At 33.4% G+C, this 24,508-nt stretch overlaps 1 long non-coding RNA gene across 1 annotated transcript; it reads right to left on the reverse strand.

The window, feature by feature from the left end:
• Positions 1-12,586: 12,586 nt before the first annotated feature.
• Positions 12,587-16,583, reverse strand: LOC140442633 (uncharacterized). The gene is made up of 2 exons (XR_011951086.1): positions 16,026-16,583; positions 12,587-12,873 (listed from the first exon to the last, which is right to left on the reverse strand). It is a non-coding gene; the product is annotated as an uncharacterized lncRNA (long non-coding RNA).
• Between the last annotated feature and the right edge of the window lie 7,925 nt (positions 16,584-24,508).

Genomic DNA, 24,508 nt, shown 5'->3' on the forward strand with positions numbered 1-24,508 from the left:
CAAAACTAGACGAAACTACTATTAGGGAATGGGAAAAGCATATTGCTACTCAAACGGAACTACCAACTTTATCCGATCTAAAAGGATTTTTAAAATCAAGAGCAGATTTTCTAGAGGCAATTGAAATGAACATTGAAACAAAAAATAAAAGTAAGGAGAACAGGACGACTAGGGGATTCTTAGCAACAAAAACAAACTATACATGCGTCTCTTGTCAAGGCGACCATAGCATTTACACTTGCGAAACATTTTTAAATTATCCAATAAACGAAAGGTGGAATTTTATTAGATCAAAATCATTGTGTACAAACTGCTTGCGATCGGGTCACTCCAATAAACAGTGCAAACTCGGGCCATGTCGCAAGTGCAAAGCACGTCACAACTCACTTTTACACAATAATACAAATGATAGGAGCATCATTATAAGCCAAAATAATTCGGGCACGTTCAATAGAAATTCGAATATATCCAATAGCAGTATTAATACAAATCCATCACAAAGTACAAGTGAGCCAATAAATCCAGTAACAAGTAACAATACATTTTGTGGTAACAGCATGCTTTCTTGTTCTGATACAGGCTATGTTTTTCTCTCAACAGCAATCTTAAGTGTTAAAGATATGAATGGTAAAATGCAAAGGGCTCGTGCACTATTGGATTGCGGGTCTCAATCTTCTTTTATCACAACAAACATGTGTAACAAACTAGGAATCAAACCACAAGATGTCAGCTTAAATCTTTTGGGCATAGGCAACAAACTATCAACTATTACAGGTCAATGTCAGTTAGAGATTTGCACATCTAATAATAAATTTGTAAAAATAATCAACTGTTTTGTATTGCCAAAAATAACAAATATTCTTCCTCATACAAACATTGATGTAAGCGCTATAAACATTCCTAATACAATTCGGTTAGCAGATCCTAATTTTGGCAATGCTGGATCTATTGACATTCTTATCGGCGCAGATATTTTTTGGCATTTGATTTGTAAAGGTCGCATATCTTTAGATCAAGGTCCTATTTTAACAGAAACAATATTTGGGTGGATAATTTCTGGCCCGCTGGGATCGGTTCCCCACAATACAATATCTTGCAATCTTAGCACAAATCTGAAACTAACTAAACTTCTTCAGCAATTTTGGGAAGTAGAGGAATTGCCAAATATTCCTTATCTATCTGAAGAAGAGCAATTGTGCGAGGACAATTTTCAAAAAACTACTACACGTGATCCAAATGGTAGATTCATAGTTATGATGCCATTAAAACAATATCCGCATGTGTTGGGTGATTCAAGGATACAAGCTGAAAGAAGATTTCATCATCTAGAAAAAAGATTAGCACAAAACAATCCTCTTCGCGAACAATATATACAATTCATGCGCGAATATCAGGAGCTAAACCACATGTCGTTAGCAGATATCTCTGAAAACTCTACTGTCGACTACTACATGCCACATCATGGTGTCCTAAAGGAGGACAGTCTTACAACAAAACTTCGTGTCGTGTTTGACGCATCTTCACCAACAAGCAACGGGTTATCATTAAACAATATTCAATGCGTCGGACCCAGTATACAACAAGATCTATTCTCAATTCTCATCCGATTCAGAAAACACAAATTCATCATAAGCTCAGACGTAACCAAAATGTACAGGCAGGTGTTAATTCATCCCAGCCAACGCAGTCTTCAAAAAATAGTCTGGAGGGAAAGTCCTTCAGATCCATTACAACATTTTGCTTTAAATACGGTTACTTATGGCCAAGCATCAGCTAGTTTTCTTGCTATCCGATGCCTTTTCGAGTTAGCTAACGAATGCCAATCGTCGCAACCAGAAATCGCGAAGATATTACGTCAGGATTTCTACGTAGATGACTTGTTAACCGGTGCGGATACTATTACTGAAGCTTCAAACATTTGCCGTGAAGTCTCACGTATTTTACTTACAGGTTGTTTTCCACTCAGAAAATGGATTTCAAATGACCCAAGAGTTTTAGAAAGGGTAAATAATCAAGATGATTCCTTTGGAATTCTAAACCTCTCTAAAGATGGAGTCACAAAAACTTTAGGACTTATTTGGTCATCCCAACGTGATTCACTATTATACAATGTACAATATAACAATTACAAGGAAACTTGTACCAAAAGAGATGTTCTTTCTTTAATTGCAAGAATATACGATCCACTAGGCTTAGTAGGTCCTTGTATCATACTTGCGAAGATTCTAATGCAAAGGCTATGGACTGAAAAACTGAATTGGGATGAAAAATTAAGCGGTTCATCACTAAATACTTGGAATAGATTGAAAAATGATCTTGCCAATCTGAAACAATTAAGTATACCACGTCATGCAGTGTGCAATAATGCTAAAGATATAGAAATACACGGTTTTTCGGACGCATCACAACAAGCCTACGGTGCTTGTATCTATTTAAGAAGTACTGATGACAAGGGAAATATCTCGGTTAAAATTCTATGTGCTAAATCAAAGGTTGCCCCTATCAAAACTCTAAGCATTCCACGCCTAGAGCTTTGCGCAGCTGTATTACTTTCACGTCTTTTAACTAAGGTAATTGAATCCATTAATATAGACCTCAATAAATGTTATTTATGGTCAGATTCCACAATAACCCTTGCTTGGATCAATACTTCTCCTAACAATCTTCAAACCTTCGTAGCTAACAGAGTCTCCGAAATTCAGGTCTTAACAAAGTCCTATACATGGAAGTATGTACCCACACAAGATAATCCTGCAGACCATCTATCAAGGGGATTATCTCCTTCTCAAATACTAAATTCTTCACTATGGTGGGACGGTCCGTCATGGTTGTCTTTAAGGGAAGAATTTTGGCCCCTTTTAAATCCAAAGGTAGACATTCTACCCGAAATAAAATCTCAAACTATTCTCAATTTTGTTTCCTATTCTCAGCAAGAACAATGGTTTCCATTCAAGGCCTTTTCACAATATTCGCGTTTACTGCGCGCATTTGCATACATCCTTAGATTTAAAAATAATTTATTAACACCCAAAAGTCTTAGAGAGTGTGGCTCTCTAACATTAACCAGTATTAATGACGCTCGTCGTTATTTATTGAAGATCATACAACTACACTCTTTTCGCGAAGAGTATGATCAGCTGTCAAAACAAAAAAGCGTTAGTTCCAACAGCAAGCTCTTCTCTTTAAACCCATTTATTGACCAGGATAAACACAGTAAAAGTTAGAAAAACATCATACCTAGGCCACATACTGAGAAATAATAAGTACCAATATGCCCAACTTATAGTGAAAGGAAAAATCGAGGGAAAGAGAGGCCTAGGAAGGAAAAGACTATCGTGGCTCAGAAACATCCGACAATGGACAGGGCTAAATTTTGAACAGCTAATAAGAACAGCTGAAGATAGAGAAGATTTTAAAATTGTAGTAGCCAACCTCCATTGAGGAGAGGGCACTTTAAGAAGAAGATTGACCAGGATGGTTTAATACGTGTTGGTGGTCGCTTGGCTAACTCGGATTTTCTATATGACAAAAAACATCCCATTGTCTTGGATTCAAAACATCATTTCACGATATTATTTTTCCGTCATGAACACCTGCGTCTATATCATGCAGGCCCTCAGCTGCTTCTATCTTCTATTCGGGAGACATATTGGCCTATATCAGGCAGAAACCTATCTAGGTTGACTGTTAAACAATGTACTACTTGTTTACGGTTTAATCCTAAACCTATACAACCAATCATGGGTGATTTACCACGTGACCGATTACTATACACATTTCCCTTTGCCATCACTGGTATTGACTACGCCGGTCCGTTTTTGTATAAAAATAAGGGCAGAGGTGCTAAATTAAATAAATGCTATATTTCATTATTCATATGTTTTGCTACAAAGGCGATTCATCTTGAGCTCGTAACCGATTTGAGCACTCAAACATTCATGCTTGCCTTGCGCCGCTTTATCGCTCGTAGAGGAAAGCCAGCCAAATTGTACTCAGATAATGGTAGAAACTTCGTAGGTGCCATGTCTGAACTTAAAAGATTTTTAAAAATTAACAATGCACACATACAAGATTCATGTACACATGAGGGTATTGAATGGCATTTAATTCCGCCATATTCTCCACATTTCGGGGGACTCTGGGAATCCGGAGTAAAATCTTGTAAATTTCACTTAAAACGTTCACTTAAAAATACAAATCTTACATTTGAGGAGTTTGCAACAATACTATCACAAATAGAAGCAGTACTCAACTCCAGACCTTTGTGTCCTATTAGTCCTGATCCTAATGATTTAACACCACTCTGTCCCGCTCATTTCCTCATCGGTAGAATGCCAACGCTAGCTCCAGAACCAGATCTACTCCAAGAGATTCCACAACGACTCAATAGATTTCAACGCATCCAACAAATTTTCCAAAGTTTCTGGAAGAGATGGTCTTCCGAATACGTCGTCGAGCTACAGAGACGTTCTAAGTGGCAAATATCCAAGGGAGAATTAGTAGAAGGAACTTTAGTCCTTATCAAAGATGACTGTCTGCCACCAGCAAAGTGGAAACTAGGCAGAATAACTCACATACATGACGGATCGCAGAATACCGCTAGAGTTGCAAAAATAAAGACTCAAGAAGGTATCATTACGAGGTCATTCTCCAAAATATGTCCTCTCCTTCCATTAAATTGAAAGATTCAGGATCTTTCAAGGCCGGGAGTATGTCGACGACAACCCATTTTGTATTTGAACGGTCCGCCACTGCAGCCCAGACAGCCAGCTAGTCGGTACAGACGACAGATGACAGAATGACATTCCATCACCAGCCGTTGAGAAGCATAGAACTATTTGTTATTGTTTTCATATTTTTGTGCAAATTCATAAATAAATGCAGTATTTTAGACTATTAATTAATTTCAATGAATACAGTCCACTACAATAATAAACACCTCTTAACATATGTATTTGGTCTATAGTTGACCTCTTTGGTCTGAAGCCACATTGGTATTCACCAATAATCTCCTCCGAAAACGATTCCAGGCGGCTATATATAGCCGCCTGGAATCTATAGCCACCCTAATAAATTAATTAACTAGGTACTAATATTTCCATGGACTCTTCACTAATGAATTAAAGCAACCGTGAACTTTGTATATATTACTTATATTCTAAGTACTTTTCGAATATTGGCAACATTGTAGTCTGGAGAGAATTTGAACGTTCGACGTTGCCCTGTTGGTGAATTTAGCGGTAATACTTTTATAGATATAATGATCGACTTTTAAGAAATCAGACAACTTAGAATCCAAGTTCTCAAAAACGGTTTCAAGAATTGTATTATTTTTTTCCAAATTTCATTGATTTTATACCTTACCCGGAAACATAAAAAATTGCAGATATATTAATAATGTTATTAAGGTTATATTCACTAATTTTAAACTCATGCATTATGGCAACAGCGCGAAGCGCAAAGCCGTAAATTCTAATGAACACCTGTTGTCTGGCTATGTGACACCCTAAAATATTTCCTTTTGCAGAGGCGGAGGCTTATTATAAGGTATAGGTAATATAAGTTATAAGTAATTTTATATTTTTCTAGGATGGCATTTTTTAAGATGCATCAACTTCTGTGTTATCAATAAATAATGACAATTATGTTAATGACAGCTCTGAATTAAAAAATAAAGATTTACACGTACAATCCCAAAGAATAGTTTTAAATATGTATGAGTGTTTGAAAAAAGAAAATATTGGGATGGCTGATAATGCAATTGTTTCGAGAATTCATGTATTAAAAAAATCGGGTATAAGACGATATACACAATTATTAAATTAGGCACAGTTACAGATCATTCCTTAAAACGAAAGCGACCAAATAAAAAATTGGGTAGGATTGACACTGCTGCAAAAGACGTTATTCAGCGAACAGTTTACAATTGATAATGCAATTGTTTCGAGAATTCATGTATTAAAAAAATCAAGTATAAGACGATATATACAATTATTAAATTAGGCACAGTTACAGATCATTCCTTAAAACGAAAGCGACCAAATAAAAAATTGGGTAGGATTGACACTGCTGCAAAAGACGTTATTCAGCGAACAGTTTACAATTTTTACAAAGAAAATAGAGTGCCTACTTTAGAACTGATTCGTGAAAAATTAAGAGATTTCCCTGAATATAATTATATATTCCGCCGAATTCAGTGATTGTTATGGATAATGCGTCGGATCATTCCCGCATATTAAATAAAATACCTAATAATAACACGAAAAAGGACGAAATTTTAAAATTTATGCAACTTAAAAACATCACTGTTCCTAAAAAGATTCCAGTAAAGAAAGAATTAATTAGAATGATCAAAAGTTGGAAGTTTAAAAACGAATACGTTATTGACACCATTTGCAGCAGGCACGGCCGTACTCTTTTGCGATTACCCTCATACTATTGCATTTTTAATCCAATTGAAATGGTTTGGGGTACCGTAAAAAACGATTGCGAAAATATAATCAGTCACCAACATTAAGCGCAATGGCCATTGAGAATATTCGAAAAATAATTAGTGGCATTAATAGCGATGTGTGGAAAAATTGCGAAGCTCATGTTGTAAAAATAGAAAACGAATATCCTGTTTTACCGGCAATAGCACCAATAGTTATCCAACCTGGGAACGATTCGACTTCAGAAGACTCTGACGATTCTTTTCAGTCCTTCTAATTAATTTCTTTACAGCTATCGCGATGCATCTTGAACACTAGTATTCATTATTATACAGTGTGTCGCATTTAAGATGAAGACACCTCTATATATCAGCTACTAAAATACATACAGATTTGACATTTTGCACAGTCATACATGTTGATAGTGCACATTTTTTTAAGATAGTCATCTGAAATTTAAATTTTAAACGCGGCTTACTGCGAATCCACAAACAGGGTAAATTTTCGATATTTTGCTTCGCGTTAGAGAAATCGGAAAAACTTATTTGGAAAAGTTGTTCCACTTATTGTAACCGCACATACCAAATTTCATGACAAAATTCGTTTTAGTTTTTCAGTATTATTTGTAATCTCGATCCTAAATCTACAATTGGCTGTCTAAAGATGCATCTCGGGACAGCCAACTGTCCGTTTTAGAATCCTGACTACAATTGAAGAGCTTATTTCCAAAGTGTCTGACATCCATATAATGAAATCCATGATATTACAGATTTTCATACAAATTTAACATACAAATTATACAATTTTACAATTTTCATATGCACTTTTAAATGGTAAATAAGAAGTTGTTTTGGTACATATAACTTTATTCTAGACTTGAAGAAATCTATAAAGTTTAAAAAAAGAAAATTTAAAAAATCGAAATTTTGGATTTAAGACACTTTGGAAATAAGCTCTTCAATTAATGAAAAAAGTAAAAGTGCGAATTTTGACATAAAACTTTGTTATGTGGGGTTATAATAATATTTGGAACATCTTTTCCAAATAACTTTTTCAGATATCTCTAACTCGAAGCAAAATATTGAAGATTCACCCTGTTTGTGCATTAACAGTAGGCCGAGTTTAAAAATTAAATTTCAGTTGACTATCTTAATTGCTGGATAGACAATCTTTTAAAATTTTCTGACAGAATGAGCCATTATTTACAGATAATTGTAAAAAAATATTACTAAACAATAAGTCCAATATTCTTATAAATCACTAAAATTAACAAGCTTTAATTTGAAAGAATTAATTTGTTATTTATTCGATGTTGTGAGCCCGCTCCCATTTAAAAAAAAAAACTGATTCTGTCCTTTGAAGAGTCCTATTCAAAAATGCCTCGTTTAAACAAATCGAAGGTTGAAGGGTGCCGGACATTTTTGCCGGAAACAATTCAAATTCAAAAGATCACCTTTTTCTGCTACGGAAAATATTGCTCCGATTTCTCACCAAAATCAATGTTGATACTTTAGTTTAGATACTCTTGAATCTCAAAAATACTCATTTACATATTTTTCAAGCCTCGAAAATGCATATTAGGTATCGCATTTTTCGGATTTTAAATCGCCTATATCTCCAAAACTATTAACTTTTGAGAAAAATGACATAGATCTTATTTAGAGTCACCCAAAAACCTAAAAAATATTTTTTGGAGCACAAAAGGTGATATTTTGAATTTGTTTAAAAAATTGTTTAAACAATTTCTGCCCAAAAATTGAGAAATTTTCCTGAATATAATTATGTAAAAATTAATAAAAATTATATGATTTTTCTTGAAATATGCGTTTGATAACTGATCCCTTTTCTTAATTTCCACGCCAATGGTCGGCATTGACATCAAAGAATCTCAAAAGCCGACGCTTGGCAAATTGACGATGGAAAAAGTATACTAATAAATCTCATAAGTCCATCACTTACTTTTTCAGTTGATTTTTTTTAGTAGTCTCCAATAAAATTATATGATGAGTTGAAGAATAATCCAAGGTTATTTCCAGAAGATGAGTCAAGTTTCTGTAATTCATAAAATACTAAGACCCCCAATTTCGTTACAGATTTCATGTGGTTGTTGAAACCCTGACAGTTCCAGAATGTGATGTTAATTGTGTTGTCGAAATGTTTTTACAGCTAATAAGAAAATATCTCTATAAAAGTAATACATTTTTGTGGAAAATGTTATCTAAAAATAGTAGTCCAGTTATTTCATAACCTATTTATAATGGATGAAACCAATAAGTACTGGAAGAAAAAGAAATCGCTGGTTTATACATACCAAACTTAAAAAACAAACTTAACTGATATACTTGACATGAAAATGCGCTTTCTAAGAGATTATTCTATTTATTCTAATTATAGTTATTCCAAGTATTAATTCTAACGTGTTAGGGATTAAGAGTATAAGGCAAAAAAGTATATTTTTCAGCAGCGCGCTTCGAAGAGTTTACTGACCAGTGATATTTTGATGGTTTGATTTTATGCAAATCACCACATCCCTATATTATTAAAAAGAGGCAAATAAAGTATAAAAAGATGAAAAAAATCATGTTAAACTTTAATATTCAAATTACCTGACTTATCTTATTAGATTTACTCTGTTTACTGACTTGTACCATTAGGACCAGCTCTTGTACTAATCAGTCCAAACTTTTTCTAGTAGATTAATATCAAAATGGTATTTGTACTAAGTAGAAAATTTCCTGGGAAATTCTTAGGAAAATGGGAAAGACTTGGAAAAATATTTTGCAAAAAGGTAACTGTTTATAAAAAAATCATTTTTCGTAAAATAACAATTTACTCTTTTTATTCATACCCATAAATGATTAAAAAAATATAATATTAGCTACATGACAGGAAAAATATTAATTTTTAGTCACCAAACTCTTCAATATCTGGCAAGGAAGACTTTTTTTTCGCATTGGAGTGTGTTTTCAAATTTTTATAAAAATCATGGAAGGTCGGATTAATAAGTGGCAATAGATATAAAACTTGTATCAGCTCTTTGATGAGACAGATGTCATAACGTTCATTAAAACACAGCGACTTAGATGGGCTGGACACATAATACGAATGCCAGAAAATACAATTGCTAAAAAGCTAACCACAGGAACACCTGTAGGAAGAAGAAGCAAAGGCCGACCACGAATTAGGTGGTTAGATGGAGTTGAAACCGACTTACGAATATTAAAAATCAGAAGATGGCAACATGTTGCCAGAAACCGAACAGAATGGCGACGAATCTTAGAGCAGGCCAAGATCCACAGAGGATTGTCGAGCCAAACATGATGATGATGAATAGATATAAAACATATTTTTTCTTTTCATGTGTGATAGGAAGAGTGGTTTCATAACATGGCATAGGCATTAGGTTTTCTGGTAATCTTTGATTACAACACTCCTATATAAACAATCTTTACTCGTTTTGTTTTTTTAAAGTTTTGTCAAAAACTTTGTCTTTTCTTATAAAAGATTAGTTAATTTCAGCCCTTAATAAGACCTTTTTTAGTTGTTTTTAAGTAACTTTTCGAAAAATTTTTGCCATTTAATTTGAAATAAATTCTACGGAGGTATTGGAAATATTTATAAGCTAAAAAGTGTTATTTATTATTAAATCATTTTGTTCACATAAACGTAATTTATTTATTTTGTTTTTTCATGTGTTATTAGTATACGTCTTAACGAAGAAAATAAGATCAGGATTATTGAGATCCATTTAGTGAAATTGTGTTGACCAGCCTTAGAACTTAGCTCATTTTTCATAAATTTTTCGCAAAAACTATTCAACCGATCTGGCCCATCTTTGCATACATATCAAACACGATAAGATGCTCAAGTTTAGATACATTTAATCAAATTTTAATAATTAGTTAAAAAGTTATTAACAGTATTCAAAAACAACGATTTTGTTGTTCATTTTGCAATAACTTTTTTGTTTATTAACCGATTTTAATAATTCCTTTTAAAAAGGTAATTCAATATTTGGACATTACATTGAATCACAACCTCACATGAAAATTTCACATAAAATATATGTTAAATAGATATAAAAAAAGGCCTAAACTTTCTGAAAATGACAACTAAAACTTGGTGGGGAACAGATGTTCAGACTTCCTTACTTTTTTATAGAACGTACATTCGCTCTATCGTAGATTATGAATTTTGGTTATATGGATCTGCCAGCAAGAACTTACTAAACAAATTAAACATATTTATTAACCAGTGTCTGCGGATCTGTATTGGTGCCATGAAGACAATTCCTATTGAGCCCCTTTATGTTGAAGCACTTGAGCCTCCAATTTCTGTTAGAAGACATTTCTTGGCCGAAAAATGTTTACTGAAAATTAAGCACCAGAATACTTTCCTTTATAGCGAATTAATAAATTTAAGCAATTATATTTAACAAATAAATATTGGATAAAGAAAAACTCTTCAACCCTATGTGAAGCTCTTAGAGAAAACATAGTTTCTGCTGATGAAGCTATTAATTTAAAATCACACACAGACATAAATGATTTTGAAACGTTTTTTATAGCGTTAAATTTATTAAACCAAATTATCTAAACACTGGAAGACCAAATAACAACATTGTAACAAGCATTTTATCGAATTGGGATTACTATAATACTATCTACACAGATGCCTCCAAATCAGAAGACGGTACAGGATGTGCCTTTTACATTCCCATGGAGAAGGTAGAAACAATGTTCAAATTAAAAGCAAATATTTCCATATTTAGTGATGAAGCAGTTGCCATATATCAAGCGCTACTTTTTGTTTCTAACAGGGAATCCTCCGTTATTATTGTTTCAGATTCCATGTCAATTCTCACAGCCATTAACCAACTTTTTTTTTCCAATTACATACTCCAATCCCTACATAAGATTAATTAAAAAAATTAGTGAAACCCTTTAAAGAAAATAAAAAAAATATGATATTTATATGGGCCAAAGCACACAGTGGAATTAAACATAATGAACATGTGAACCAATTAGCCAAATTAAGTATTTCTTCAGTGGTTACCACAGAATATCTTCTCAGTATTTCTTATTTGGTTGCTACACGCAAGGCAGTCTTGAAATATAAATGAAGTGATCTATAATGTCCCTAGGCGTTACATAACAACTATATCTAGGCTAAAATTTGGACATGCTTGTTTTCCTGCTCATCTTACAAGAATTCCTGTGATTGAGAGTAAAAACTGTGTGGCATGTGGAGGAGAAGGCGACCTATATCATGTCATTTTTGGTTGTGCCAAATATAATTTGGAATCCACCTTATTATATAATAATATAGTTCATATTGCCGGTAAATCTCTGTTTAACGTTGTATCTGCCCTAGCGACTCAAAATAGATTAATTTACGATTGCATAATCGATTTTTTAACCAAATGTAATATATTTCTTTAGTTAAAAAAAATTTTTGTTTTTAATTTTTTCCTTTGTTTTCTCTCCTTTATATGTTTAATCCTATTTACCGTGGCCTAGTTTTCCTATGTATGTTATATATTATAATGTCTTGATAGACCCCTGGACGTGAAGCGAGTGACCTTGTTAATTGTATGTGTTTATGGATATATATATATATATATATATATATATATATATATATATATATATATATATATATATATATATATATATATATATATATATATATTCTCTTCTTTTCATTAATTGTTGTACTGATTTCCCAACTTTAAATTTATCTATTTTAGTCTATTCGATTGCAAATAATTCAAAAACTTTTTACTGCGCCTAATGAGATTAAAAGATCATGTAACTGGCTGTATGGCAAACTGCCGAAGCCATATATATAAAAAAAGATTTTAATTTAGCATATCTCTTTTGTATATATGTGTTATTAAGTTGTTTGTTGGCGTTAAATCTCTAAATAGACAAGTTTTTAAGTTATGAGCAAATAATGAGTTTGACGTTAGGATTATTCTTTTAAAATAGTTGATGAATCCCTAGATGAAAGTCTTTTTGTAATATTCCATACTACTCATTTTAACTGTCAAACCTGTCAGTACGCTTGTGACGTAAAAGGTTTATTTTTTACTGGCTTTATTAGCCTAGCGGTCAAAGGACACATCATTATCCATTCATAAAAATGAAAAAACATTAATTTTCAAAATTTATTAAACAAAAATATTCTCCACATATTAAATTAGACAGAAATATTAACTAAAAACTATTATTTGTTTACAAAGTGTCATCTTTAATAATAGCTTCAAGGTGTTTTTTGTATTTGTTACGGTATTCCTCATCTTTATCTAATATTGCTGCCAACTGGTCGTACCAATCGCGGTGGTTTACATAGAGATGCTTTATAACCTTTTTTACTTTTGTCTTGTCTTCTTCGGAGCACGTTTTTTTACAGGGATTATCCAGAAGTGTTTTCCAGGTTGCTGCAAAAGATATATGAAGCAGTTAGTACAATTACAAGGTTCTGAAATTGTTTTCTTGTGGCAAGTCTAAGTTAAATATTGTGTTTAAGGATGGCATAAAGTCATAATTGATTGTAATGATTGATGTTTAAATATTTTGTTGTTTTGTTTCAATGTTGTTTACCGGGTTGTCATTTCACAAAATTGAAAAATAGAATAGTTGAAACACTTAACCGCGGCATTATAGGCAACAGCCATGCTTTGGCCGAAAAGGGTGGATTTTTCTCCCTATGAAATTTCAAATTCTGATTATTCTGTGTAAATTGTGACTAATCCTATATAAACGTACAATCATGTAATAAATATTTTTAGTTAAGTATAGAAAAACACTTTCTTAAATAATTTCTTATAAAAAAAATAATATATCTATATATCATTAGATTAGATTAGATTATGTGAGGTCGTTAAGGCCATGCGGCCTCACCGCACTTCGACCTATATAGATCTTTTGTGCACACCTTAATCCAGTTAAACTCTAGAATGCCAATACTTCTGATGAAGTTGATTAGCTTCATAGGTGACTTGTTTACTATGTCAGAGGACGCCAGACTGTCCTCTCCTAGGAATTTTAGTCGTTTGCAAAATAGTGCTACACAGTTGCATAGTATATTCTGCCGTTTCTTTTTCATTGTGACAGAAACGACAGTTCTCAGTATCTGATTTGCCCATCTTTGCCCATTTGCCCATCTCAGAGGGCAGTGACCAGTAAGAAGGCCAGTGACCATTTCGATATCTTTTTTACTCATTTCGAGAAGGCGGTTTGTTACAGTAGGCGACACTTTTATGAGCCATTTTGCTTGCCTTTGTCCTGGTGTGTTAGACCAATATGATCTTAGTTGATTGAGTTCCCAGGTACGGAGTTCCTCTCTGATGTGGCTTTTCGATAGTCCACAGAAGGGTTCCGGACCCTGGAATGGGGTATTAGCTCCTTCGTTTGCGAGGCTGTCAGCTTCCTCATTTCCTCAATTCCTCCTTATATTAACAAATGCATACAGCACAAAGAATGATTACTATATAAAATATTCATTTAGTTTAAGCTCGTTTATCAACAATTTCAAACTTTCCCCAAATTATGTGTTGGTAAGTTTTGATGTAGTATTATTGTTCACCAACTTGTCGTTTCAGCAAATCATGAATACTATAAAAAACAATGGACAAACATCTCACAACAGAGCGCTCAATAGATTTTACTTCATTAGTAATAATACTATCCTTCATATTTGACTCAAACATACTGGTCTTCAATGAGGTTTATTACAAACAAATACATGATACACCCATGGGAAACGAAATATCACCAATCCTATGCCACTTTGTACAAGATGACTTAATTAAAAGCTGTTTCAGCAAGTTACCATTTAATGTCCCATTTAATGGGATTTAATTCTTGCACTCCCAAAAGATACAATAATGGACACACTACACATATTACACCGTGATTCAAACACCGTTCTAAAAAGAGAATGGTATAGAAAACCAATATGTAGCAACAGGTTTATTAATTACTTTTCAGCACTACTTCAGCACGTCTACGATGAAGACCAACCCAGTATTAAATATGAAAAGTAGGGTTATAACTTTGTCACATCCTGAATATAGAACAGCCGGTTTTAAAAAAACTAAAAACGATCATGTTAGAGAATTTATTCCCAGCGAACCTTCTAAATAGACTTATTTTTGGTGTCTCACAAGTCATAACGACAGATCAAACAGAAGTTTCAACAAACAACCAAAATACACTGTACCACTCTTTACCATATATTCCAGGTTTGACAAATAGACTACTAAATACATTTAGAGAAGCACCTAATATTAAAATAGGAAACAGAAATATAAAAACAATATCGAAATTACACACCCTTAAATATTAAAGAAAGCTCTCATGTAGTGTACCCTCTACCCTGTAATAATTGAAATAGAATATATATTGGAGAAACGTCCAGAAATTTGTCCGGAAGATTATCATCGCACAATAGTGACATTAATCTGAATAAAGTACAAGCATGTGCATTAAGTGAACATTCTATTACGATAAGCCACACGCCTAACTATGATCAAGCAGAAATATTGAGAAAAGAAAGAAATTACAACAAAAGACTGCTTCTAGAAATGTTTTATTAATGTAAAAATATAAAAATTAAATTATTAGAAGAATTTTTCACCAAGTAACAAAAAAAAACAAAATTTGTTTTATTTACTAATGTTTGCATTTTGAGAACGATTTCCGAAGTGGAAATTGAAACGTCAATAAACGTACTTTAACCTTTAACTGTGGCATATTCCCATTTAAATGGTAATTACTATCAATACTGTAAAAAAGAAGGAATCGAACTATGAAATTAAAACAGTAAAAATTAAAAATCAAAATTGAAAGCAGAGTGTCTAAATGGGGTATAATCCAAATAGTTCAGTTAAACCCAGATGTCAATGGAAGAACCATAAAATTAATTACTATTAATACTGTAAAAAAGAAGAAATCGAACTATGAAATTAAAACAGTAAAAATTAAAAATCAAAATTGAAAGCAAAGTGTCTAAATATCACAAAGCTGCATTTCCATAATGCGTTCTAACACTTTTGATAGAGCGGAATACTAATAGGTCTAAGATCCTTATATTCGGTTGGATTGTTTCATTTATGTATGGGTCTAATTAATGTTTTTTCCATTCATCTGGAAAATAGTTACTAGAGAGGCAACAGTTCATTATACGCGTTATATAAGGATAAGATAAGATAAGTAAGATACTGAAGTAAAGATGAATTGTTCCCGATTAGGTACAGTATTTAAATAATTGTCACTCGTATATTGATTGATTGTTAGATGTGGGACGCATGATGTGTAGTACTGATTAATCTCATAGGGTTCTTTTAATGTTTCTGGAATTGTGAAAAGAAAATATTATTAAATCTAATTTTGTCGTTAGTTGCAATTTTCTGTTTTAATTAAAATGTTACAAATATCTCCTTTTCTCAGCATTAGAACAACTAACAATATGCAATATATGCATAAAGTGTCCTTTGCCACTGATAGAAATAAAAGTTTTTTATTTCTGGAAAAGTCCAACTGTTACATGTTTTACATCAAATACATTTAAATAAATTTAATTTGTTACCTTTCAAAGCAGCTCCTTCAGCGGTGCAACTTTTTGTACCGATCATGCAATCGACATAATTTTTGACAAGGCGATCGCTCTTAAGCACATCATTCACGTTAACTTTCCTAAGAAGTGCCAAATTTTCCTCGAGCGACTTCTCCGGAGCACTTAGTACTACACCTACTACTGCAAGCGCAACTAAGATCACAAATAAACAGTAACGATTCATTTTCGAGTTAAAACTTAACTATGTTTGATTAATACTTTGTTTCAATATTTATAGTCCCCAAATACTAATTTTATGTTGTGAATTAATATTTTTTACCTCACTTTTTATATGTTGTCATGTAGATAGATTGATATGATTCTTTATTCCTAATTAAAATACAATATTAATAACTTCAAGGGCGTTCACAAAACACCTTTAAATGTTATACAAAAAGAATCACACTTAGACAAATCTCAGGAATATACGTAATCTATTACTAAAAAAGGTGTATATGTTTTTTTAATCACAAATTTAATACATTATATTATCTATTATATAATAGTATTTGCATATTTAAGTACATGTGTTTGTTGCAAAAACTAAGTGCAGATTTTAATTACGTATATACAAATTTATGGAAGTTTTTGTTTAGGCTCATCATTATGGAACGTAAGATATTGTTTATTAGTTGTCAAAATGCAATATTAATCAACATAAACATTAATAAGTAACCAATAATAGTATATTACTTTATGAGAAAAATCATAGAAATAAAAAATGAGAAAAACGTCACCGTCCGAGACAGAAAGGAAATAAGCGAGGCCATTGAAAAATTCTACACTAAATTATACTCGGCAAATACACAACCACAACAACGACGTACTGAACGAACAATAATTAACACCGGCTCAGAAGAAATACCGGACATAACCGACTATGAAATAAGAATGGCCCTAAATCAACTAAAAACGAATAAATGTCCGGGAGAGGATAAAATTACAGTCGAAATGTTGAAAATCGGTGGAAGAAAAATAGAACAGGTATTAAATATTTTATTTATTAAAATAATTGATGAAGGAAAGATTCCTCAAGAATGGTACAACTCCGAAGTCATTTTACTATTCAAGAAAGGAGACAAAGCAAACATCGAGAATTACCGACCAATATCCTTGCTCTCACATCTGTATAAATTACTAACTAAAATCATAACCAACCGCCTAACACATAAGCTCGATTTCTATCAACCAATCGAGCAGGCTGGATTCAGAAAACATTTTAGTACCATAGACCACTTGCACACCGTAAGAACACTGATAGAAAAATGCACCGAGTATAATGTTCCAATTCATATGGCGTTCGTCGATTTCCATAAAGCATTCGATTCCATCGAATTATGGGCAGTGCTTGAATCTCTAGAAAATGCACGTATAGATTCAAGATACACTAACATAATTAAAAACATATATGAAAATGCCACCATGCAGATAAAGCTGGACGAAAGCACAAAAACTAATCCCATAAGACTACAACGGGGAGTAAGACAAGGAGACACCATCTCTCCCAAACTATTTACCCTTGCTCTAGAAGACATTTTTAAGAAACTAGAATGGAACAATAAGGGTAGCAACGTCGACGGATCATACTTAAACCACTTGCGATTCGCAGATGACATAGTTTTAATAGCCGATAATATCCAAGAACTAAATGATATGTTACAAAAATTAAATGCAGTTTCAGGAGCGGTAGGCTTAAAAATGAACTACAGCAAAACAAAAATACTGAGCCGAGACCAGACAAATATAACAATACAAAATCATACCATAGAAAATGTTGAACATTATGTATATCTAGGTCATGTTATCAAACTAGGAAAACCAAATCAAGATGCTGAAATTAAAAGAAGAACACAACTGGCATGGGGCGCTTTCGGGAAATTAGCATATATCTTGAAAAACACCTCCATTCCTGTAAACTTAAAGAAAAAGGTGTATAACACATGCATACTACCAGTTTGTACTTACGGCTTGGAGACAGTAGCCCTTACCAAAAAATCTGCTAAAAAATTAGAAACAACGCAAAGAGCAATGGAACGAATCATGCTTGGAATATCACTAAGAGACAAGATTAGAAACACCCAGATAAGACGTAGAACGAAGATTAGGGATATTGTGGAAGAAATTGCAAAAATGAAATGGCGCTGGGCAGGTCACGTAGCCCGATATAATGACAACAGGTGGACACGGAGAATTCTAGAATGGAGACCAAGGACGACAACAAGAAGCACGGGAAGACCTCAAAAAAGATGGGTAGATGACATAAGAACAGTGGCAGGCAAACAGTGGATTAGATTGGCGCAAGATGGGATTTGCGTCTCCCTGGTTACAGTTGTTTGACAGTTGTTTGCAATTATTAAAGACAGCTTATTGTTGTTGCAACTGCAACCGCAAATTTAGTGCGAAAATGGAAAACCTAAACGAAATTGAGTCCGCGGCTAATGATGCAGTAGCACGTTTGGGGCCCTCCAAGTCCGGAATAAAGTATCGGTTAGCGTACAAGCACTTCCAAGAGTAGTGCGATACAAGAGGAGTACGGCAAGTTACCGAAGACGTTTTACTGGCATATTTTAATATAATGGAAAATGAAAATAAATGGAAATCTTCTATGATAAAATCCGAGTTAGTTATTAGAAAAAATGTGGATATAAGCAAATTTTTAAAGTTACGTGCCTTTCTGAAAAAAACAAGCGAAGGATATACTGCAAAGAAGTCTAAAGTTTTCACTAAAGACGAGTTTGATAAATTTTTGTTTGAAGCGCCAGATAAGTTGTATTTAGGATTAAAGGTAAAAAAAATTATATTGCAAAGCATGTAGTATACTCTACTAAATTATAAAAATATTTCAGATTGTTTTGTTAATTGGGGTTACCGGCGCCTGTCGATGCGACGAAATGGTAAAAATGAAGACTGTGGACATTGAGGATAAAGAAAATGTAATAATTATCAAAATCCCAGATAGTAAAACACGACAAATTAGATCTTTTACGATAATTGGTCAAAACTACATTAAACTGTATAAAAAGTATGCATCACTGCGGCCTGAAAATTTCACAGAAAACCGATTTTTTATCAAGTACCAAAATGGAAAGTGTTACCGAAGCGTCATGGGAATACATTCGATCAACGCAGTAGCCCAAAAAGTAGCTAGTTATTTAAATTTAAACGATGCAAGCGCATACACGGGTCACTCTTTACGACGAACTTCAGCAACACTTTTAATTGATGGAGGCGGAAATCTAGAATGCCTCAAACGACATGGGGGCTGGAAATCAAGCACGGTTGCCGAAGGATATATAGAGGATTCAATAAGAAATAAGAACGATAATGCTCAAAAAATTTTAAACCCTCATGATTCGCCAACATCGGAAATGATTGCTGAAAGTTGTTCTTGACCATCAGTATCATCAACAATTACCAATGCGTATCAAGAGTCGGGAACATTTTTGCACGGTTTCAATTTTGAAAATGCCTCATTAACTAATTGTACTTTTAATATTACTATAAATAAAAATGATGTTTAATTGTTGTTAATGACATTTGTATTGTTGCTTTGTGACATGTTTCATATTGTTGCCATGACAACATTTTTCCCTCCGCCGTAAAGAAATGGGAAAAAAAAACTGCTGCCGGCGGAGACATCAAACTTTGACAGGATCAAGTTAGATAAGTAATGTCATCAATATTTGACGTTTGAAGAAAAAAAACTTTTATTTATACATATTTTACTATAAAAAATAAATCTAAAACTATTAAATGAGGGGTATAGAAGCAAAACCCGCCAAGTCACATTTTTGTGAAATCTGCATTTGATACGGGAATTTGTTCTTTATGTGTATATACATAAGTTCAAACATAATTTAGGTGCAAATTCCACCTTAAATCAGAGTAATTTAAAGGAGAAAATACGCTTAAGCTGTAAAACCTGCGTTGTCCAAAAAAATTTAGTTGCAAAGACCGCCAACTCCGACCTTACTAATGGCGAAACGTTTGGGCTGACACGTGACTTAGCCATACCCGCGAAATGGCATGTGGCAGCTTCTAACAATGTAATGCTTTTAGTGTTGTTTGGATATTATTCAAAGTCGGTTTACGTAAATTTCCTTTTGTTTTGTTGTAATGGATAACGATAATATTGGTATCTCTATAGACAAAACGACTCCAGAATGTAGCCGGAAAAGAATCGTACATCGTGATAAACACAAAAGGGTAGTCGCTATGAAAAATAGGTAAGCATAGAGAGGTAGATAATGTATCAGTGCATCGAACTAATCAATTTTTTTGCTTTTAGATATTCGGCTAAAGATTTGCCTGAAAAACCAAGATGTGTTTATAAAAATAAGTTCTTAAAGTGCAATTTATTAACTATGAGGGATCTGCAATTTGTTCATGAAAGATTTTATGAAATTCCATCAAAACTTAAACAAGATGCTTTCATATTAAAATGTTGTGAGGTTAAGACACCGCAGAAAAGAAAAAGACGAGCAGAGAGAGAAGTGGGCAGCACAATTTCTCAAAAACAGGTATCAATAAATTAAAGATTACCAAAGCAAGGTGGCGAATGGATTAGTGTATGCAGAAGAGCCTTTATGCAAATTTTGGTCGTAAAAAAAGATAGAATTCAGGGTGTGGTAAAGAGATTTTTTTAAGGGATTAACTTCATCACAAAAACGAGGGGGCGACCGCGTTCTAGAAAAAAATAATCAAAAAAAGTTAGCTATGAGTAATTTTATTGAGTTTTAAATGTCTGGAATTTCATTACTACAGGAGTCAAATCAAGAAAAGAACTTATCTACCATGTGATTTTAGTATAGATTAGATTATGGGAGGTCGTTAAGGCCATGCCCATAAAGTGCCTCACCGCACTTTGACCTAAACAGATCTTTTATGCATACCTTAATCTAGTTAAACGCTAGAATGCCAATACTTCTGATTAAGTTGATTAGAGGACGCCAGACTGACCTCTCCTAGGAATTTTAGTCGTTTGCAGAACAGTGCTACGCAGTTGCATAGTATATGTTCTGCCGTTTCTTTTTCATTGTGACAGAAACGACAGTTCTCACTATCTGATTTACCCATCTTCTTGAGATAATATCTCAGAGGGCAGTGACCAGTGAGAAGGCCAGTGACCATTTTGATATCTTTTTTATTCATTTCGAGAAGGCGGTTTGTTGCAGTAGGCGACACTTTTATGAGCCTTTTTGCTTGCCTTTGTCCTGGTGTGTTAGACCAATATGATCTTAGTTTATTGAGTTCCCAGGTACGGAGTTCCTCTCTGATGTGGCTTTTCGATAGTCCACAGAAGGGTTCCGGACCCTGGAATGGGGTATTAGCTCCTTCTTTTGCGAGGCTGTCAGCTTCCTCATTATCTCAATTCCCTTGTGACCTGGCACACACATCACAGTTACATTGTTGCGTTCCGCCAGCTTCTTGAGAGATTGTTTACAGTCCCAAACCAACTTTGACTCACATGTAAATGACTTCAGAGCCTTTAAGGCGACTTGGCTGTCTGATAAAATAAAGACTTTTGCCCTACGGGTGTCTCGGTTGAGATATTCTTGGGCACTTATGTCTATAGCATGTATTTCTGCCTGGAAGATAGTTGGGGCGTTTCCAAGAGATTTAGATAGCCTGAAATTGGGCCCAGTAACTTCCACTCCTGCCCTTTCATCTATCTTAGATCCATCCGTATACCATACGAGTGAACCTTCTTCCACTTTTGGTTCAAAGTTTTTGGTATTTTTAAAGGCAAAATTAAAAAAATAGAAACAATAACGAATCCAGAGAACTACATAGCTATAATAGAGCAAAACGCCACAATCTATAAATTGGTTGAAGACTGGGATGCGTTTGATTGGAAAACCTCAGTATCAGAAATTATTAAACCACCAGAAACTTGGCACTTTCAATTTCAACAGTACAAACGCTTTAACATTTGTAAGAAAGGAAAACATATTCGTTCGATTAATCCTGACTAATTTGAAGCTGGCAGAGTAAGTGACAAAAAGAAGGCCAAGAGTGTTGCCAAACTATTAGAAACACATTATGAAACTGATTGGTAAGAAAATTCCGATTTAAAGTTTTATAAAGATGCCATACATTTTTCTCTAAATAATGACGAGAGTGACTCACAACTATTGACAAATGAGTTATGAGAAGAATTTTCTCCAGAAGAAACAACTGGGATGTAAAATTTGTTGTGTTAAAAAAAGTTCATTTTTATGAGTTTACTTTATTTTCAATTTATTACAATAATTATATAAATATAAACAAATAAATATGTTTTAAGTAATAAGAATCTAATGTTTATAATAATTTATTAAGTGAAGTTTAAAAACACGTTTTTCCGAAGTTTTCTGAAATTTCCAATCCAAAGTTGCTAAATTTTGTTGCAAATCCCGCCATGTCCATAAACAAAACCAATTTTATACCAAAACTGCAGCTCAAATATTTTTTATTTTGTATTTTTCTAATAAAACGTTATACTAGAATACAAGTAAATCAAACAGAAAACTAAAAATATCACAGGAGTCCTCTGTAATAGTTTTTCACGTTTCCTGAAAATTTTGACAGATGTGACTTGGCGGATTTTGCTTCTATACTCCTCATATATACTATTATAAATAAATATAAAACTAAAAAATCTAAATTATGTACTTATATTTACCCGGAAATGAACAATTCCCAATCAAATTGTATTACAAGAGCGTAGTTTTTCCATTACGGAACGTACATAGGAGTAACAATTATTGAGAGAAAATTTAAATGCAAAAAACACATAGAAAGAATATTAAAAATCCGTAGAAAGGATTAAATATTGTTACACTTCTTGAAAATAACTTTAAACTGTTGTACCAGTAGCATGCATGTCGAGCCTGGCCTTGGCTTGCTCACTTTGAAGCTTTAAACTTATTCGAGCAAATTCGTAAACTGTTTCCAATTTTTCTTTTTAATTTTCAATGTACGTCAGGGATGAACGTTTTTCTTCGCGGAGAGGCAATCTTACGAAAATTAGATCCTAAGGGAAGCTTCTTTTGTATTCAGGTAGTCATCATCGATGGAGAATATGCTTTATGTAAGAAACTTCTATAGGCTAACAGGAATAGACTAATTAAAGTATCCCAATCTTTTTGATTATCACCGACGAACATCAAAAGGTATTGACAAACAGTTCTAGTATGTCTTTCAATTATTCGAAAGTTCTTCCCAAAGGAAAGAAAAGAAAATAATTATCACAATATGTTTATTATTGGTTATTTGGATATCCATGGAACAAACATGGTTACTCGCTTCTCATCTAGGGACCCATCAAGCCATTAAATTAAAACACAAACTAGACAGGGTCACGGATAGAAGGTTTAAAACAAATGGAGTAAAACAAAGGTTACTATTTTTTTAACTGAACTTACCAATTGATGTTACTTTTCAAAATAAATTCTGTTAAGTAGTTATATACATATTTGTTATTTAATGACAAAAGGTAACAAATGTTATAGGGTGGAAGGATTTTCTGTTTGATTAAATTTTTTATTAAGTCGTCAGTTTGTTGTACAGTAAAACCTCCCTTAACCGAAAACTTTTTAACCGAAACCTCGATTAATCGAAACGGCTGAGTTTCAATAATTTCGTCAATAAAAAGTAAATTTTTATCGCAAAACGTAAACAGTTCCATTAATTTCACCCACCGATTGATGCCTATGTGTTGGGAAATCAAAAAAACCAAGAGCTCTAAAAGATATTTCCGAAAAAGCACTTCCAGATTTTTATATAGGCCAAAAAAGATCATGGATGTCGACCAATTTATTTTCAGAATGGTTCGAACATGAATTCGTCCCAAGTGTAAAATCCTTTTTAAAATCAAAAAACCTTCCCATCAAAGCATTGTTGCTTGTTGACAATGCGCCAACTCACTCTCAAAATCTACAAAATGGTCAGATTTTTGCCACCGAATGTCACGAGCCTAATTCAGCCGTTAGACCATGGTGTGCTTAGTCGTGGGCCAAGATCAAATCTTCAAATGCTGGAACAACCTTTTTGATTGGATTTTGATTGACGATCCTGAAGAAGAAAATGATAAAGAAACGACAGAAAAAATTAAAACTTTAATAAAAAATTTTGCCGGGATTTAAAGAAATTAACCAAGAAGAGATACGTGAGTGGTTAGCAGCCGATGACTCAGAAAGTGAATTCATCGACCAGGACATCATTGATATGGTTCTTCATTCACACAACCTGAGCGTATTAGACGACATAGATGACAACCCAACAGACAACAGGCAGCACGAGACCGCCGACTCTGCCTTCAATGATTTTCAATGCTGTAGAGGTAAGAACTTTATACAGTAGGCCTAATTAGTTAGGGACACGATTAGGTTCTTAATTTTTGTTGTCTTTGTATAAAGTTTTGTCCTTTTCAGATTGCTTTATGTTTCGTCGAACAATCGAATGAGGCAAACTCA

Source organism: Diabrotica undecimpunctata, chromosome 6 (genome assembly GCF_040954645.1).
Source record: "Diabrotica undecimpunctata isolate CICGRU chromosome 6, icDiaUnde3, whole genome shotgun sequence".
Classification (NCBI taxonomy): domain Eukaryota; kingdom Metazoa; phylum Arthropoda; class Insecta; order Coleoptera; family Chrysomelidae; genus Diabrotica; species Diabrotica undecimpunctata.